General features: G+C 39.7%; 1 long non-coding RNA gene across 1 annotated transcript in view; it reads right to left on the reverse strand.

The window, feature by feature from the left end:
- Positions 1–8,238: 8,238 nt before the first annotated feature.
- LOC144329577 (uncharacterized) overlaps positions 8,239–20,196 on the reverse strand; it is a 58,315-nt gene continuing 46,357 nt past the window's right edge. Inside the window, exon 3 of the long non-coding RNA XR_013394943.1 lies at positions 8,239–11,296. This is a non-coding gene — a long non-coding RNA (uncharacterized LOC144329577). The remainder of the gene's footprint in view (positions 11,297–20,196) is intronic.

Here is a 20,196-nt window from a genome sequence, read left to right on the forward strand (position 1 = left end):
CATTGATGTGTTTTCACTCACCCTGCCTCCCTCACTAAAATGGAAGCTGCTGGAAGTAAGAGATAATGCCCTTCATGAGAACTTGGCTTAGGGTGGACATTCACTTGGTAAGAGGTGAATGGGTAGAAACATGAACACAGGGACAGTTGGATTTTCCCTTGAGCATCTGTCCTCTCCAGAGGGGTCACAGTTGCCCAGGAACCAAGGGCCCTTGGAGGTCAAAGGAAACCGCTTCCATGTGGACTAAAGGATGATCACTCATTTTTATGAGAGGAGGTGCCTTAGGAAGAAGTAGACTCACGTGCAGGAGGGGTTATAAAGCAGAACAGGTGTTCAGACACAGTGACATCATATGTCTGTAACTCAAAAATGAATGTGGAGCCAGAGAAGGAGGAGAGAGGCTTCAGACTGTCTCTAACTGGGGAACAGCTGCCCAGAAATCAGCCTAGTTCAAAAGGAATTAACAGAATTGAGCAAGAGAATATAAGACCACATCAATTCACGATAGGGCGTTCTTAATCACTTACTCTCCGGCAAAGTCCGTATTAACCTGCTGTTTGAACACTGAAAAGCCGACCGCGTGAAGCAGTAGAGAATAGAGGCAGATAAAGGGCGGCGAAGCAGAGTTATCACAGTCTAGATAAGAGCTTCCTGGCTCCTTTCTGTGCTAGCTGGTCTTTGTCCTCCAGTCTTCCCGGTATTGTTTGGTTTAATCTATTTATGTTTGAGACTGCAGTTAACTTATTCATGTTTTATTATCAATAAAAATCAAATAAATGAACACTTAGGGTACTGGAAAGGAAATCTAGAAAACAGGGTCCCGAGTCAGCTCTTTCGGGCAAGGGCAGCCAAAACAATGAAACAGACATCAAGAGCATAAAGTACTGGGAAAATCCCGACAACACTAAAATTTTATAATTTATTTTTAGATTTATATGTAGTAAAATTTGCTGGTTTTGGTGTACAGTTCTATGAGGTTTGACCAAGTTACAGAGTTGTGAAACCACTGCCGTGTTCAGGATACAGCAAAAGTGAAATTTAACACTGTACTTAGAGATAGAAATTTCACAACTGTACTTAGAGATAGATTTTAAATAATATATTAATGAGGCATCCTTGAATGAGTTCCTGCTCCATACTGTCCACCGCCCCTTCCCCGTACATGTCGGTCCCATTCATACACCTAGAGGCTCTTGTCTTGTAAGTAGGAAAGGAAGCCCTGAGGAGGAAGGGGCTACAGTGGAAAGAAAAGTAGGAGACAAGGAATGGTCTCTGGCTCCAGAAGATCCCTTAAACTGATTTGAGCTCTAAAGAGAAGGGTTTAGAAGCAACAATCAAAAGGAGTGTTCAAGAGGGGTTTAGGCACAAGACAAGATGCTATGTTCTGAGCCCAATTAATAAAGCAGGGCTAGACTCAGGGAGGAGGACCTATCCTTGGCCCTGGAGAGGCAGGTCTTCATGTCTTTCCCAGCTAGTCTCCTTGGCACAGACACTGGTGCTTTCATGATGGGCAGGAGCAACAGGATTCATCTCCAGACAGCACTGCAGGCAGTGGAGATGGTTAGAGAAAAGAGAGACAAGGTGAGTGTGGCTGACATATTTGCATTTGTGGTGCATGTGGATCCCTCTGGGGTCTCCTACAGATAATAAGATGGTTAGTGGATAATTAGAGCTATCACTTAATGTTTATAAAAGGGCAACCAGGCTCTCTAGGGGGTTGGCGAGTATTCGTTCCACAAACATTTTACGCATTTTCTATATGGTGGCCCCTATACTTAACCCTGCAGGATATGATGAACAAAAAGATAGAACTCCACTTTTCAAAGCACTCCAAGCCAAGTAGAGGAGATGGAGTTGGACCCAGATAATTTCAACTCACTGAGATCATTAATAAGGTAAGCATAGGCAGCAAGTGGAGCTCATTATTACTGTTATAATTATTACTGTCATTATTTTATTATTACACAAACATTTATCGAGCACATACTATTTGCTAGTCACTGTGGTAAGCATTTTATATGCATTATCTCAGTTGAGCCTCATAGCAAGTCTATGAAGTAGATTCTATTACTATTGCAATTTTTCAAAGGAAAAAGAAAGCACAGAAAGACTGAGAAACTTGATATTGAGAAAACATGGCTAGAAAGGAGCAGAACCAAGGTTGGAATTCAAGCTGTCCGACATTAAAGCTTTTACCATGAGCAACTATGAAATAAAATGTCGTTAACAGTAACAACAATGTAAAAACAACATTAATGGTTGATTGCATTAAACATATTGAGCACTTAACTATCTCATATTATTTGGAGCACTATTATGCAGAGAGAAACAATACAATCAGGCTGGATTTCTGATGCATGAGAAGGTGGAATCAGGGCCAGGATATTACAGAGAAATAATTCAGTTTAGTGTAAGACTGTTTCAACATTTGGGGCTGTCTAGCACTACAGGTACCAAAGCATGGGCTAGATGCCATCTGCCAGGAATGCTGAAGCAAAAACCCCTGTTCCAGGTGTGAGGTGAGATTCAACATCACTTTCTGCTGCTCCCCCAACTTGTTGATTATCTGATGCTAAGATCTGAAAAGCTCAGTCTCTTTTGCCAACTCCTTCTCTGGCTAGCACTTAAATGTCAAAGTCCTCCCTCTTCTCCTTTCACTCTCTGCAGTCCCCCTGCCCCCATACTATTTCATCCACAAGCCTTGCTTAATTACCATTTGTATCCTAATAAGTCTCAAATTTTGCACTCCAGCCCAGAATTCTTTTCTAAGCCCCAGATCTACCTTTTGGACATGCAATATCCATGCTGCTGGTCTCAGGAGGACCTAATCTAATTGACCCTGGATGACCATGGAAGAGAGGTCTCCAGAGGAAATAAATAAAAGGGGTAAATCAGTTCAACTGAGATCCTGAAAAACTTACAGAAATGGTAAAGGTATTTTGTGATAGTTAGAAACAGAGAAGCCATCGAAACCTCAGTGGCACAATCTTGTGTCTTTGATGACCTAGAAGGAAAGTGTAACCACCTGGACCACCAAGGAACAGTATTTATGATGTCATAAAAATTTAAATGTTGCTTTCTAATTTTACACTTTTAGAATGAACCTGGATATTTGAAAAGACTTAATGAATGTAGCAGGACAGAATGTATATTTCTCAATCTCAACATTATAAAAATAATGATACAACTGTCATAATAATTGGAAAGTAGAGGTGAGAAAGTGTGATGAGTGGATAAAGAAACTTTGATGTCCTCATCATACAAAATAGGAGTCAAGAGATGTCCACCCTCTGTGGTTAATGGAATGAACATTAAAATCCAAGTTTAATGGTGCTGTTTAAGGTTGCAGAGGTGACTAGAAGAGGAAATAATATGGGGAGTTCACTATACAAAAAGTGAAGAAATATCTGTGTAAGCATACTACACAGAAAGAGGGAGGTAATTTCCAGAAAAGATGTAGTGAACACTGATTTCTTTAGGTCCTTCTGCCCATATTCATGTGCAGTAATCACATCTCCCCCATCCAGACAGTCTGTGTTGTAGGGAAGCTAAACTCATTGCCAGTGCTAGGGATAATCTTAATTGGCCTAAACCAATCAGTATATCCCATCCGCCTGGTCCTAATGACTGAATCAGGCATAAGCCAGTGATCCAGCTGGGCTAATGATACACAAAGAGCCTTTGCTTAGGATTCTGGGAAGAAAATACTTTTGCCTTCCTGTGAGAGGTCTCAGAAATAATGTTTCTCTCTTTCTTTGGACAGTGAGGTAGAAGGATGATGTATCATGAAATGTTACAGCCATCTCTGCCATCCAAGAGAGAGCCAGTAAAAACAACATGAGGAGAATGAGCCAGAGACTTTCTGAGAAAATGAAATCAAAGTCCTGATTATGCTGTCATAAATCAGATCAAACTGTACCTGAAGTTATAAACAACCCTTGAACTATTCAGTTATGTGAAGCAATATATTGTCTAATTGCCTACCCAATATTCTTCATGTCTTTCCATGAATAGTAAAACCTCAATTTTATTCAGTGGTAAATGACTACATTCGTAACTTCCCAGCCCTTGGCTGAGCTCTGGTCAGTGAAATTTAAGCAGATGTGCAGTATGGAACTTCCAGAAAGACTCCTTCAAAGTTCCTGATATGGCTACAGCATGCCATATTTATTTTGATTCCTTACTCATTCCTGCTCTGTACAAAGAGGAGCTCCAACAGCAGGCATTTTGAAAATTTGAAAGTGGAAGTCATAAGGAAGAAGAAAACTATCAGAGCCTTTGTCCCTGATAGAGCTTAAATAGTAAAAATTGACTACATATCTTCTGCTACATGAGAAAACTAATGATGAAGTGTTTAAGCTACTATCAATTTGTATTTTCCATTATATTCAATAAACCTAACCAACACAGCTAATTTATTTATTTATTTTATTTTATTTTATTTTATTTATTTATTTTTTGGGACGGAGTCTTGCTCTGTTGCCCAGGCTGGAGTGCAGTGGCGCGATCTCGGCTCACTGCAAGCTCTGCCCCCCGGGTTCACACCATTCTCCTGCCTCAGCCTCCCCAGCAGCCAGGACTACAAGCGCCCGCCACCACTCCCGGCTAATTTTTGTATTTTTAGTAGAGACGCGGTTTCACTGTTTTAGACAGGATGGTCTCGATCTCCTGACTTTGTGATCCACCCGCCTCGGCCTCCCAAAGTGCTGGGATTACAGGCATGAGCCACCGCGCCCGGCCAGCTAATTTTTTATACTTTTCAAAATTAAACAACCCTGATAGACGAACTCAGACAAAAATATCTCTCTTCTGGAGATAGCTGATTCTTAGGTGGTAAACAGACAGATGGCTTTTTGTCTTTTCTTATAAGCACTGTATTACTAGATTTTAAAAAATTGATGTAAAGAATAAGAAATGAAGAAAATGCAATTAGACATAAAGAGTAAGGAGTAAAACATCAAAATACATGGTTTGTGGTAGCTGTACCACAAATGGGAGAGTAATGCTATGTAGGAATACTGGATGGGTCCCTGCCTAAGGGCAATGCTAAATTATGAAATACATTGCTGGAAAGCATTCTGTATATGTGGACACACACATAAGCATATCTAAATGTGGTTGCATAGACTACTTAAATAAAATGAGGAAACAGTCACAAAATGTTACTAAGAGAAAAAGTGGAATGTCTAACAGCACATTTTATAGCATCCTATCCTAGAAATTCCTGTGGTTCTAGATTAGAAATCTATGAGAAATTTCACAAAACGTTAACAGTGGTTGTCTCTGAGGGGCAGAATCAGAATTCATGCTTGCTTTTTAAAATTTATATTTTTCAGTATTTGCCAAATTCTCTACATTGACAATGTCTTACTTTATAATAAGAAAAAGCACTATATGTGTTCTTTAAAATGTTAGCAAAAATATTTTCTAATTGAAAAAAGAATCCTGGGCCTTGATAACACAGCTACTTGGGAACAGCAGTTGGCATCAGCTGTGTTGAGGAGAGACCAAAGTAGAGGCTGTGACCACATCGGGGCTCAAAGCAAAGGAAAACGGAGCAGGCTGTTTCCAAGAGCAAATTGGGCTGGCCTCACAGTGCTTCCATGGCCACACTGTCAGAGCTCAGAGCAGCAGGTATGGCCCAAGACCAAATCTGCTAAAGCAGAGAGTGTGTTTGTCCCACATACTCTAAACTTATATGTCCATAGGTTCAGAACAACTCATCTCCAGGCATAACAGCTGGACTGCAGGCACACAAGTTCAGCTCTGGTTTCTTCCATTCTCTGTCTTGGAATGAACCCAGGAAAGTAAAGTGGGGAAAACGGAGAAGCATGTGAGAGGCGTACGAGGTGGCGCATACTCAGGACTAGTGCCCTTCTGCACACTCAGGTGATAACAAAGCCTGGCTTTGTGTGAGCTTTACAGCTTTGAGTATCTTTCTGATTCAGAAGGCAGCCTGGGTCATAAAGTACCTTGAAGAGAGAAAATGGAAGGAGGTACAAGTTGATGTAGATAGTGTCATTTTGGTAACAGTAAATATAATAAATTCCAGATTAAGAATATAAGGTCAAGGAGATGCCTTTGAAATGAATCAGTCAATTAGCTTTTAAAAACAGGAAAACAAAGTCATGAACTTAGGGGGAAAAAAACATAGCAAAAATCAATCAGAAAGGTAAATATTTACATTGCAAATTAACGGGAAATTTGATGCTCCTGAGCTTATAGCCTTAAAAAATGAGGTTTAAGATTAATGATTTTAAACCTTTGGAGAGATATACACTGAAATTTCCAAAAGAGCAGAATTGCAGTAACAGATTCACACTAGTTCATTAACAGACTAGATCTTTTTGTCTGCATTTGTTCCATGTAGTTTAAAATAGAGATGCTTTATGAGACAAAAAGTAGTAATTGCCATTCTAGCTTCCAACTCTTTTTCCACTTAAGTACCTACAGTATTTATTTCACACTATCTCTAAAGCTCAGACTTATTTCCACTCTGCCATATTGTCTACTGCAGTAGGACCCACCAGATCAAGAGGTTCCGAAATCTTTTTTCAACATTCTGTTTCCTCCAAGCCTATCTCTCCTTCTTTTTCTAATAATAGTAGGAATAATTATAACAATCAGATAAAATGTAAAATATTTATCTGACTCATTGGGGCAATATTGATATGCTCCTGGACATTTTTTTTTTAATGAGTAAACCATTTAACATTTCTGAGTGGCTCAAAGACACCATTGATCTCTTAATTTCTCTCAAATTCCTCAGCACCTGGGACAGCGTCTGACACATAGATGATCCCCCGTTACTATTCTAAGAGTAAGTGAATGAATTCATAAATTCTTCAAGCTCATTAAAGACAAATACACCCCGCTATCACTAATAAGCCTTTCTCAAGAACCCTCATAAGTGATAGATCTATCAGAACCTAATATTGTTTATCAGAAGGACTGGAAGGTTGAATATATAGAGGAGTAACATGCATTTTCACTTAACTTGCACGAGTTCAATTTCACATGTTTGTCAAAATATAGAGAAAATAATTCAAATACTAGGAGAAATTCTATCATCCATTTCATTCAGTAACCATATACACTAGAGTTAGCATATGGGAGGCCTAGATTTTATTTCCCAGTGTTCATGTACTCCTCCCAAAGAAAGCCTCTCACTGTGCTAAGTGTGATTTTAGTGTCTCAGGTAATACGCTTTTTATATGGCACTCTTCATAAATACAAACAAGATATATCACGTGACAATCAACTAAAGAAGCAACAATCCATTCTAAGCTGAAAAAGAAATTGACTGGGTTGGATTTATTCTGAAACGGCATAACAGTTTCCAATGTTGTCCTTTATAAGGAAATGTGTTAATGCTATCATTTTTGTCCATATGTTATTTTAACCTTTCAACTAATTTCTAAAATCAAGTCTAAGATGTAACTATACTGTAAATATCTGAAGAGTTTTGGAAGAGGGATTTGCTCTGTGTGGGGTGTGTCTCTGTGTGTGTGTGTGTGTGTGTGTGTGTGTGTACTGCGTGTGTTGCCATGACAGGAATACAGCTCTAGGAGAATGAAAACTTACCTTCCATCATAGAGCTTCACATTTTGCCACTTTCCTCTTCCTCTGTAGTTAAAAAAAATAGATTTTGCTATAATTTTAGAGGTCCCTGCTCCAGGGAAATCACTTTTCCATTAAACTGTACACACATTTATTTCAAAGAGAAAATGAAAGCTGAATTGAGGGGAAGGAGAATTGAGGAGTAGGTCCATGACACTGTGGCTACCAGAGATAGGTGGATTCAGTGAGAGACAACCAGGGAGCCATACAGAGGCATCTAAGTCTTAGGAAGTACTTGCGTATTCCATCATTCACAGGAACTGATGCTGTGCCAAGCATCTGAGTTACAAGCTATGTAACACTGAACAAACTACTTCCCCTCTACAGACTTCATCTTTAAAGTAGGCATAACCATGATACCTACCTCATAGAACTGTAGTAAAGATTAAATGAGATAGTAGAGGTAAGGTGCTAGGGCACATGATTAGACATGAACACTCACTTCACAAACACTAGTTATTAACACTTATTCACTCATAGAATAAGGTGTGGGATTAGACAGTTCCTCCCAGTTTTGATATTCTAGCTCAGCACTATTCAATAGAAATATGCATGCCATATATGTAATTGTAATTTTCTAATAAACACATCTTATAAAGTAAAAAGAAACAAGTGAGATTCATTTGAATAATGTATTTTATTTAATTCTATACAGAGAAAATACATAATCAATAAAAATCATTAATGAGTAATTTTGTGCTCTTTTTCTTGCACTAAGTCTTTGCGGTTGAGCGTAGCCACACATACGGGACATTTCAGATTCAGATCAGCTGCTTTTCTTGTATTCAGTAGCCACACGTGGTTGTTGGCTACCACATTGAACAGCACAGTTCTAGAATAATCAGTTTAGTTTTAAAGATTCAATTTGTTTTAGCTGAAGAACATTTTAAAAATAGTGCCAAAAGGCACTTGAAAGTTTAGCACTGAGACCTTGGGTGAGAGATCTGGGCTAGAAATGGAGATGACGGAGCTATTTTTATTGTTAAGGACATGAGAATGGGTGGCCACCACCAAGCCTGATATCTTCCCTAGGGAGTCATCTTTGGGTGAAGCCCTTATTGTTTGCCAAGGAGTTATAGAAATATATTACCTTAAATGGTTGGTTGCTATTACCACTTGGGTCTCTCTATGGACCTATGAGAGAGCAAGAGAAATTACATTATACTTGTGTTCCTGACTACATCCCAGTTAATTAATAGTGATTCTAGTCTTATTTATAACAGTAATTTAAAGTTAATGGGCAATCAGAGTTGTAACAATCATTAAAATAATAAGGAAGGTAAAGACAGTTTTATGCTAGTAGTTAAACCTGAAAGACACTAGAAATGAATTGTGAAGCAAAGGAGGTGACTTGTGTGTGTGTGTGTGTGTGTGTGTGTGTGTGTGTGTGTGTGTGTGTGTGTATAACCAGTGAAGCATGTAACCTGATAAGAAAGGAATCGTTTAACTGTTGTTCCAAGAACCCAAAAAGATTCTGAGCATACACACCCTGGAAGAAAGGGAGATGAGCAGATAGAATTGCAGGGTAAGAATTGATAACAGGTAGTACTTTAGGTGGATCTACCCCAGACATGCTTTCCAAAAAACTTTCCTTGCAGCCTTGCAACAGTTAGCCAAAATTAAATCCTTTTCGGCACTAAACACAACGGTGAAAACTGTTCCTTCGCATTATCTTCATCTATGACACCTAGTCTGTGGAAATGACGATGTAAAATGACTGCACCTTTGAATCAATGTATTTCATGAGTGTACTGCAGAGATTAAGAGCTCAGACTTTAATTCTACCATACCTGGGCTTGGACACTGGCTCCCCCATTTACCGTGTGACCTGGAGCCTAACCCCTCCCAATCTCCACTTTCCTGTGAAGTGGAAAGTTACCTCATTCACAGGAATGTTGCAAGGCTTAAGTGAGACGGTACATGCAAACCACCAGGCTCAGTGGCAGGCACCTCATTATTAAGAGCATTTGTTGCAAACTCTCCCCCTGCAGATTTAGTTATGCAAAAACAAGTTTTTAATTTGGTAGATCATAATCCAGAGCAAGCATTTGGATGATTCCATACATTTTGCTCCTTATTATGCATTTAATTATTTTGGGTAGTTGGTGGAGAGAATCAATAAAAACGCAAACAAGAAAGGCAATTTTTAAAAATGTTAACATGTTTCAAACATAAAAATAGAAGGCGAAAATTCTATTCCAGTTTCACGAGGAAAATCTTTAAGGTAGCATTGTGATCCCACTGTGACACACTAGAATCTTCTGAGATGAGAATTACATAGTAGGAAATTAAGTTCTGAGCCTCATTTAAGAGATTGTAGCTATTAAAACAAGAAAAAACTGCCTTACTTATCAGATGGTCCTGGCCCTGAGAAGCTGCTCCTGGGCTCCTTTCTCTAGACCATAGACCTCTAATTTGTAAAGTGAGAACATTGTACTAAGATATCCGATTTCCTTCCGCTTCTCACACTATAAGATTCTATGTCTGTAGCAGAATTGGGTCCCAGTGATTCTATTAATGAGAACATGACTAAATTAAAATAATTAGCTGTTGAACCTCCTCCCCCATCCAAATGGGGAGGTCCTCCTTATAATTCTTGAGATAGTAGGATTCAAGGTCAAGAGGAAATGATGGGGTAATAAAAAGGACATGAGGATTTAAGCAGAGAGTTAAAGGGCAGAGAAACTGAAGGCAGCACCTGAAGATGGAGAGGCAGGTGGGAAAAAAGCAGGAAAAGAGGGAATTTGAATGTTCCTGGAAATTATGTTTCACCTTCCTGTTGCTGACACACACTTACAAAAGATTTGGGTTATTTTGAAATGGTTGTAGATTGCTAGAGTGTGTTCTTTTGATGAAAGCACCATTTCTGGACCAACCAGGTGGACTATAGCATTATCATCATCCCTGTTGGTTTCAGAGATTCCACTCGGCCACGTGGTCAAGCTTACTCCCTTTCAGATTGGTTCATGTCTTCCCCCGTCATCCTCACCCCGCACCCTAAGAAAATATCTTACATGGGACTATTGGATGCATCCCAAAGGTGGCTATTTGACCCCTTTTACTTGGGAAAACCCAGGATGACAAATGCATAGGATTTTTTTCTTCCATAGTTCACAGTTTCCTTTAGCTGAACCCATATCCATTCTTCTCACATGGACATAAGCCGTGGACGATTGTGTATTTTACTTTTCTGAAGTTTAATTCCTCTCATTTTTTTCTTTTGTGTTTTAAGTCTCCTTTATGCTTTTGAATTGAAATAGGAAGATAATTGACCTAGATTTCTTTCCACTCTTCTCTCTCCTCTCTCATCTGCTGATTCGGGACAAACTTCAAACACAATTTAGGCACTGTCTCTACAGTTCCTAAAAGCTTTCCTGACCTCTTTCTTTAATTCCATAAAATCTGCACAAAGCTCATCACCTCACTTATTGCACTGTAATAAAATGACACATTCATGCAGCCACCTCTCCTTCATGGTAAGCACCGAATCTCCTTCACCTCCTTCTCCATAACATTCAGCACAGCCTCTGACACGAAGCCAGTCTTCAGCAAGTGCTTTGATGAACAGTAAATTTTGAAGCAGCTCTTGAAGACTCCCTTGAGGTCCATTTTCTTTTGCTGAAGCCCAAAGAGGTGGGGAATATAGGGAAAGTCCTTCTCTAGGTTCCCATGGGAACTGAAATAAATGCAGCAACAATTAGAGGAGAAATGAATGCACTAAAAATATCATTTTACAAAGTAAAAGAATGTCACTATTTCAAATATTCAATTATACCTGCTGTCCTTTCTTTCCTGTAGGAGAATGTGTAAAACAGCTTGCAAAAGTATGGTTCTTTGTTAATTAAAAAGCTTATTCATCAGTCCTAATAATACTATATATATATAGATGCATGTGTATGTATATATACATATATAAAATATCTAAGATGTCTAGATCTATGATATTCTTTCTTCCTTTTATTTATTCATTCAGCCAATCTTTACTGCATGCCAACAATGATGTGCTAGACACCATGCTAAGCTTCAGGGACACAACATTGACTAAAAGAGCCAAGATAGTCTTTCTTCATGGAGTACACAGTCTAACAGGAGAAACAGACAACTTGAAAAGCAAGCAAACAAATAAATACAGTCTTACAAATTGTAAAAGTGACATGCAGGAAGTAGCAAGGTGCTATCACGGAGACTAATGGAGGGGTCGTTGGGTTGGGCATCACTCAGGAAGAGGCACCTAATGTTAGACCCAGAGAAAGAGAAGGGACTGGTCTATAAAGAGCTGGAGGTAAACTGTTCTAGCCCAAAGGAAGTGCAGGTGCAAAGAGTTCAAGAAAAAGGGAATCAGGAGCTTGAAGAATGGAAAGAAGGCTCGTGTGACTGCAGCAGAGCTGAACACGAAGAGATTGACTATGTATGATGGAGAAAATTTAGATTTTGCTCAAAGGGCAATAGGAAGTCACTGAAGCATTTTAAGGAGGGATGTGCTATAATCCCATTTCAAAAGATCACTACAGTTACTCCAAAATAACAGTTTTGGAAGGTGAACAAAAAATGTGAAAGTTAACTATGGGATTTTCAAGCAGTTGAGCAAGAGATAATAATGGTTTAAATAAGGATGGTGGTAGTAGAGACTGGACAACATGAATGTGGCTGAAAAATATTTTGAAAGTAGACACATCAAAATTTATTTGACAGTTTGAATTCTAGAATTATGTGACAGAATAAAAACAAGCTCAACCTTATTTTATTCTGTGATAAAGTCAGTGTTTCAAATAAAATGAAATTGAACTTGCTTTTTCAAGAAGGCAAAAAATATTGATTTTGAGGAAACTGTGAGAGACCTAAGCAGAACAACTAAAGAGATAGTTGGATGCTCACTTGCTCTCTCCCCTCTGTTTTCCTTTCTCCTTCTTTCCACCCTCCACCACTTGCTTTCTCTTCTGCACACATCCTTGGGCCTTCCGCATTCTCAGGCAACTTCCACCTTGCTTCATGGTGAGCTCTATCTTCATCCTATCTCTTTCCCATGTTGCCTACCCTTTGCTTATAGCTGTCACTATATATCTGGCTTCCACTTCTCCTGCAAACAAAAACAATGACTTTATCATAAAATAAGGTCCTTCTACAGATTTCCTTCAACCTACCTTTCCAAACTACTCACATGTTTATAACTACATGAACCATCCCCTGGGCTAATAAGTCGGGGTCAAACACACACTCCTCTCCACATACTTGCTAAGGCCTTACCCTCCTTAGTTGGCCTCATTCTTCTCCACTGTCTTTTATAATAAAACATAGGATTTAAGCTGCAGTGACATGGAATAGTGAGTGGCTTATTTTTGGACTAGGAAGACTGCTAGAAAATCTTTGGTGAATAAAATAAACAACAGCATTTCATTGCATAGTCATGAACTAATAAGAATGCATTCTTATTTTTTTCTTTTGAGATCTAGTCTTACTCTGTCACCCAGGCTGGAGTTCAGTGGTGTGATCTTGGCTCACTGCAACCTCCACCTCCCAAGTTGAAGCAATTCTCCTACCTCAGCCTCCAGAGTAACTGAGACTACAGGCACGAGTCACCAGGCCCAGCTAATTTTTGTATTTTTAGTAGAGATGGGGTGTTGCTATATTGGCCAGGGTGGTCTCAAACTCCTGACCTCAAGTGATCTGCCTGCCTCAGCTTCCCAAAGTGCTGTAATAACAGGCTGAGCCACTGCGCCAGGCCAATAATGCATTCTTGCTCCCTTCACACTTTCATCCTGATGCTAAGCATCATCCTACTCTATGCTGGCCTGTTAGAGGGAAACCCTTAATTTTTTGTTTGAATAAGATACTGTTGTAGAGAGGATTAAACTGGGTAATACACATGAAACAATTAGGACAGTGCCTAGCATCTAATAGATGCTCAATAAATAGTAGCTGTCCTGAATTAAAAAGTCCTCTCCCTCTATCTGTTATCTGATTGGAGCTAACTCAAAGAAAAATGTTCCCCAAAAGGATTCTTCCCTTTTAAAAGAATATCATTGACATTTCACAACTTAGAACCTCTTAATCTTCAGCTGGTTTCAGTCAGAGACTCTTTAAAGGAGGCCGATCTTATTTAAATATTGAAAAGTTAAGTTTCACAAAACAGAATGATCATTAAACTAATAATTATGAATTGTAGTGTTCATTATGGTTTCCCAACTACAGGCATACAGTGATAAGTTGAATGTGAGAATGTGAGCCCTCAGAAAAATCTTAGAGACAATTTTTCTAGGGTTTCTTGGGTTTTTTTTTTATTTTTTTAAATAGGAACTCAAGATCCAGAGAGAGAAAAGCAACTTGCCTAGGGCTACGTAGAGAGTTTGTGGCTGAGCTGGGAAGGAACCAGGGTTTCCAACTCCCACCACAGTGCTCTTCGGATTTCTTTCCCTTACTAGCAGGAGATTCCTTGTACAGACTTGGAGCCAAATCTTATTGCTTAGGTCTCTTTCCACATAGGAGAGAGAAGGCAGATCCTCAGGCTGTAGAAAAACCCAAGGTACAGACTGTACCTCCGTGATGGTTATTATTGAGTGCCAGCTTGATTGGACTGAAGGATGCAAAGTATTGTTCCTGCATGTGTCTGTGAGGGTGTTGCCAAAGGAGATTAACATTTGAGTCAGTGGACTGGCAGAGGCAAATCCACCCTGAATCTGGGTGGGAATCCTCTAATCTTAATTTTAGTCAGCTTTAATCAGCTGCCTCTGTGGCTAGAATAAAGCAAGCAGAAGTTGGAAAGAGCAGACTTGTTGAGTTTTTCAGCCTTCATCTTTCTCCTATATAGGACGCTTCCTGCCCTCAAAATCAGACTCCAAGTTCTTTAGCTTTTGGACTCCTGGACTTACACCAGTGGTTGGCCAGGGGCTCTCAGGCCTTTGACCACACACTGAAGGCTGCACAGTTGGCTTCCCTACTTTTGAGGCTTTGGGACTCGGACTGGCTTTCTGGCTCCTCAGCTTGTAGACAGTCAATTGTGAGACTTCACCTTGTGATTGTGTGAGTCAATACTCCTTAATAATAAACTCCACTTTATATACACATCTATCCTATTAGTTCCGTCCTTCTAGAGAACCCTGATGAATACAACCCCTCACTCATACTAACTTCTCAGGTCTCAGAGAGAGGGCTAGAAACCAGTGCAAATGTGCTCATTGATTACTGGCTTCCTGGATTAGTCCAGATTTGACATAAACCAAATGCCAATGTGCAGAATCAAGAGCAAGCAAAGGATGAGATAGGAATGGAGAAGGGAAGTCATATGAGTATCCCATATTTGGCTTCTTTCAGGCAAGGATTGTATTTTTGTAATCTTGCATTTCCTAATACGTATTTGTTGAATAAATGAATACATTCTCAGCCTTTCTCTGGCATTTCCCTTAAACAATATGTTAAATATATAGAGAGATTCTAAAGCCTGTCAGAGCATCAGATACAGTTAGATTAGTCTGAATAATGCAAGACTAAAATTAAGAACTGAAAAATTAACTTGACCAAAAACTGTGCTTCAAATAAGTGACCCTAATGGACTTATTTTCCAGCTTATTTATCTTATCTAATATACTTTTCAAGTTCTGTATCTGGCTTAAAAGTCTTATTTTGACAATTTTTAAACAAAATATACATTACCACTCCAGTCATGAAGGGAAGACGGAGAGGAACCAAATGATTACACAAACAAACCTATACTTATAATTGTGGTGAGTAGAATGAAATAGGTGAATTATGAACAAAAATGACGTAATTAATAGAGGTCTAGCTTTCAGAACATGGGAGGTGATGGTCTGTCACAACTCACACTCTTCCCCGGATTTGAGTTCGGAGTTCAGTTCTAGCGCCTCCATTTTAAGACCCTAGCAGATATTCTCCTGCCTCCAGAGTTAGTCTGATTTTTTAAATGCCATTTTCTCACATGCTCTGCTTCTCTTCAGCACAAGAACAAAAACAAACAAGAGGAAACTCGATTTCTTTCATTCATTAAAGATTTTTGAGATCTCTGCTCTGTGTTAGGGATTTCACTAGAGCTAGGAATACAGTCAATGAGAAATGAACCCATTTTCTGCTCTCCTGTGGTTACCAGTCTTACAGGAGAGACAAACAGTAATCCCATGATTGTACAAATTAAAGGTATAAACACAAATAATAAGCACCAAAACGTACAGAAAACTATGAAGAAATATAATGTAATTCCAATCAAAGCTCTTAAAGGGCTTTTCTAAGGATTAAAATTCACACTGATATTTAAAGAATATGTAATAATTAACAAAGCAGAGATGGGTGATGTCCCAGTACAGAATCTAAAAAACCACTACCACTGGCCAGGTTGTTCCTGGCAAATTGTGTGACCTTTAAACTGTGAATTGGAGGGAATTGAGTATTCCAGAGTAATGAATTAAATTGCTAGGGCCAGCGAGCCAAATCCAGCCCTGCTGCCTATTTTTGTACAGCTCATGAGATAAGACTGCTTTTTACTTTTTAAATGACTGGAAAAAAAGATCAAAAGCAGAATAACATTTCGTGACATATGAAAATTATGTGAAATATGAGAAAATTTCAGTGCCCATAAATAAAGTTGCATTGCAACACAGACGCAGCCACTTCTTTATGTACTATAGCTCCCTTTGTGCTACAGCTGCAGAATTGAATTGCTGCAACACGGCTCTGCAAAGCCTAAAATATTTGCTATCTGCCCCTTTGCAGAAAAAGTTTACCAACCTCTGGATTATAAGAAAGTGTTTCTTTTCAGAAGATAAAATTGTCAGTGTTGTGGTCGCTGCTTGAGGGAAGGGTTTAAACGTTTACAATCGTGGAATTATATCGGTTCCAGGAAACATGCTTTCAATGTTTGTAAAAGTGATTGGCCTGCTCTTTGGCCCCAGGTGTCCCAAAGAGATAACTGAGGCTTGAGTGGATGACTTCCTTTCCATAGAATACAGCCATTTTGCCCCCACTAAGATGAGGCAGTCACTTTCAAGGGTGGGAGGATTTGAGTTTCAGTTGCAGTGGCCCATTTATTTAAAAAAAAAAAAAAAGAGAGAAAACAAAAAACCAAAAACAGCCTATGGGACCTGTCATCTCCTGAGTTAGCAGCAGACACCTAGCATCTGATGACAGCAAAGCTGCCAAGGTTTGTGATCCTCATTTCTCTTCTCCTGCTGCGCAGACATAGGAAGATTAAAAAAGAGATAGTATGGTTTGGCCTGCTAAAATTCTCCATACACCTCTCTTAGGGTCAGTGACTCAGAGAGGCAGGGTGTAAGCAAATAAAAGCGTATGTGCTTGGTTGCCTGCTTTCTCCATGCTAACATGACAGCTTGTAGAAACAAGGTCAAGGAATTTAAAACAAAAGATATACCTACTGTATTAGTCTGTTTTACACTGCCATAACGAGCTACCTGAGACTGGGTAATTTATAAAGGAAAGAGGTTGAATTGACTCACAGTTCCACATGGCTGGGGAGGCCTTAGAAAACTTACTGTCATGGAAGAAGGCAAAGGGGAAGCAAGGCACGTCTTACATGGTAGCAGGAGAGAGAGGGAGAATGAGGGGGGATCTGCCAAACACTTTTAAACCATCAGATCTCATGAGAACTCACTTACTATCATGAGAATAGCAAGGAAGAAATCTGCCCCCCATGATTCAATTACCTCCCACCAGGTCCCTCCCTTGACATGTGGGGATTACAATCTGTGATAAGATTTGGTGGGGACACAGAGCCACACCATATCGCCTGCTTTGATCTTCGTTTTGGGAGGAACAATACGAAGAGGGGAAGAGTATTCTAGGCAGAGAAAGCAGTGTGCTTGAAGGTTCCAAAGTGAGAAAAATGTTGATGTGTTCAAGAACAGAATGAAGACTGGTGTGGCTGAAGCTCAGAGAGCAAAGGAGAGTGGTGGGGTCAGAGAGAGGCTGGAGTCAGATCATGCTGGGCCATGGTAGGATATTGGACACGTTAGGATGTTACCATCAGAAATTGCAGAAAGTTTTAAGCGCTGGATTGATGCTGTTGGGAGGTGTGGCCCATCATGTTTTCCAAAACTAGCCACACCAAATATCCCATGCCATGTGCTCTTCTTTCAATGTGAACTAGATACTCCTTTGGGATATGGGGTCTTTTTCCCTCCTCTTGAATCTGGAAGGACCATGATGACAAGTGACACTCATGACTTCCTAAGCTAGGTCATAAGAAGAGATGCAGCTTCTACCTTGTCCTTTTAAGATGCTTATTCTTGGAACTCAATCATCAAACTGGGAGGAAGCAGAAAGATTATGTGGAAAGGCCACATGAGAGGTTCCAGCCAACAGCCCTCACTGAGGCCCCACTGGACAGAGGGCATTAATCCCCAGAAGTATAAATGAGCAAGTATTGAGATAATTCTAGCTCCCAGCTGTTGAGTCACACCAAGACTTCCAGTGTTCCTAGCTAAAGTCCAAAGCACTGAAGCAGAGGCAAGCTTCCACTGGTTTCCCAACCGATAGAGTCCATGAACATAATAAAATTATTGGTGGTGTTTTATGCCACTAGTTTGCAAAAGTCAGAGAATTAGGGTGCACAGAAACAGATAACGAGAACAAGAGGCTCACAGCTCCAAAATTTAGGTTTACTGAAACCCGTTCTTGTCTATTCCCTTCCTTTAAAAACAATTTTTTTTAGAATACCTACTGGTAATAGTTCCCTTTGTTATTTAACCTAACTCCATATAGGACTCTTTCCAGACCTTACCAGTCTCCTACTCCGGCACCCAACTCCTCAACCAATTCTGCTGCAATGGCCTCAGCTCACATGTTCAATTCTTTTACAGAACCTATAAACTCATAATGTAATCTGAGAAGGCATTTGAATAAGGCATTTTAACAAAATTTGTAATTTTATCTTCCTTCTCTTCAGAGGTATAGGTCCTTTAAGGAAAGGGGGAAAACCCTGGCAAGCCAAAGTCACTCTTAGTATCTAAAGAAGATTAAAAAAGAAAGGAATATCACATGCAAATCTACTTTTACTTGGTTGCAGAAAAACTTGGGAGAAACGAAAACCTGTTCACAAATTGTCACCTTTCTCACAAACTCCAACATGATTCACAATTCAATCTGCATGCAAATTTGATCAGAACACTGCTTTCTTACTCATCATAACCTGTTTTCTTGGAAACAGATCCCTCCTGGGAAAGCAGGAAGTTTGACGTCAATTTTAAGGTTTCCCCAAGTACTGGCAGGGAATTGCTCTGTGGGTGCCTCCTACGAGTCCCAGATTTCCTTGCCCACCACCTTATCAATACTTCTTGCCCTGAGACCATAAGGAGGAGGTTAAGAGAAGGCAAGAGGAAGGCAACAAATTGTCTCCCTGCTCTGATTCTTGGCCTCCATCTTTGAAGATTCTTCATTTGCAAAGAGGAACAAGTAGATAGCGTGAGCCCTGGTGACTATCTTTTCCCACTGGAAGGGAATGATTACCCTCAAAGGGGAAAGCACCTTGCTCTGCTTTGGACAGGATCCTCTGCTGCTCTTTTAAGCACTATTTGATTTAAATATAACAGCAAGCCTTCCAGACTGAATACTTTCCATTTCTAAGAGCAGATCAATACCAATTTACTTATGAAATTCTGCTTTCATGAAATAACTTATTTTGTGTCTTATAGGATTGTAGCAGAACTTGTTGAGCTGCTGTCGATTGGTGAGGGATATATGCAAAAAGGTTTTGGAAAACCTAAAAACCACATTAAGGGAAGAAGAACCTAGCTGACTCTGTGTCACTACTAACATTTTTGAGCACTCACCAGGGCCAGCTACTATGCTACACTCTTCATAAAGGACAGTTGTGTGTTGAATTCTCCCAATTTTATGAGTTTGAAAATAAACTTGTTCCCCTTTTAAAGATGAAGAAACGAGGCTTGGAGACCTTCAGCAATCTTCAGAGGGTCATACAGCCGGGCAATGGCAAAGCTGGGATCCAATCCATGTTAAACAGCTCCAGAGCCAGCACTTACTAGAACCCACACTTGACTCGGATGTAAAGCCAAGCTTGAGAACTGATGGGTAAAGCCTTCCAGGCTTCATTCAGTTCTAATCAGGCAGCAGATCAGCCACACACAATACAGTTTTAAAGGATATCTTATCTTTGTTGATGAATGATAAGCACTGCCCACAATGTTTGCAATTTCTCTTTTTGACTGTCTGGATATTGTTGTTTTAAAAAACCCTTGAAAAGTGCTTAGCAGCTAAAAATACCCCAGGGAGCTATGTAATGTGGTTTCTAATTTGAATTTGCTTAGAATGGAATGCACAGTGATCATGCTATCAAAAGTAGGGGCTACCCAGGACTAAAGCTGGAAGGACTGGGTCATGATTGTTACTCTGCCCGAATCTGTTGGGCAGCTTTGGGCAAAGCTCCTTGCTACTCTGGATGCTGCTTTCCCTATTTGTGAAATGAGTGAATGGTAGTAGGATAACAGCTTTTAAGCTTTATACCTCACAGATGGTTTTAGAGCCACGTCTAGGAGGTAGACAGAGGAGGAATAAGCCAAATTCAGGTTTACCTGTACCCACAGAAAACAGAACACATCC

Source organism: Macaca mulatta, chromosome 6 (genome assembly GCF_049350105.2).
Source record: "Macaca mulatta isolate MMU2019108-1 chromosome 6, T2T-MMU8v2.0, whole genome shotgun sequence".
Lineage (NCBI taxonomy): Eukaryota > Metazoa > Chordata > Mammalia > Primates > Cercopithecidae > Macaca > Macaca mulatta.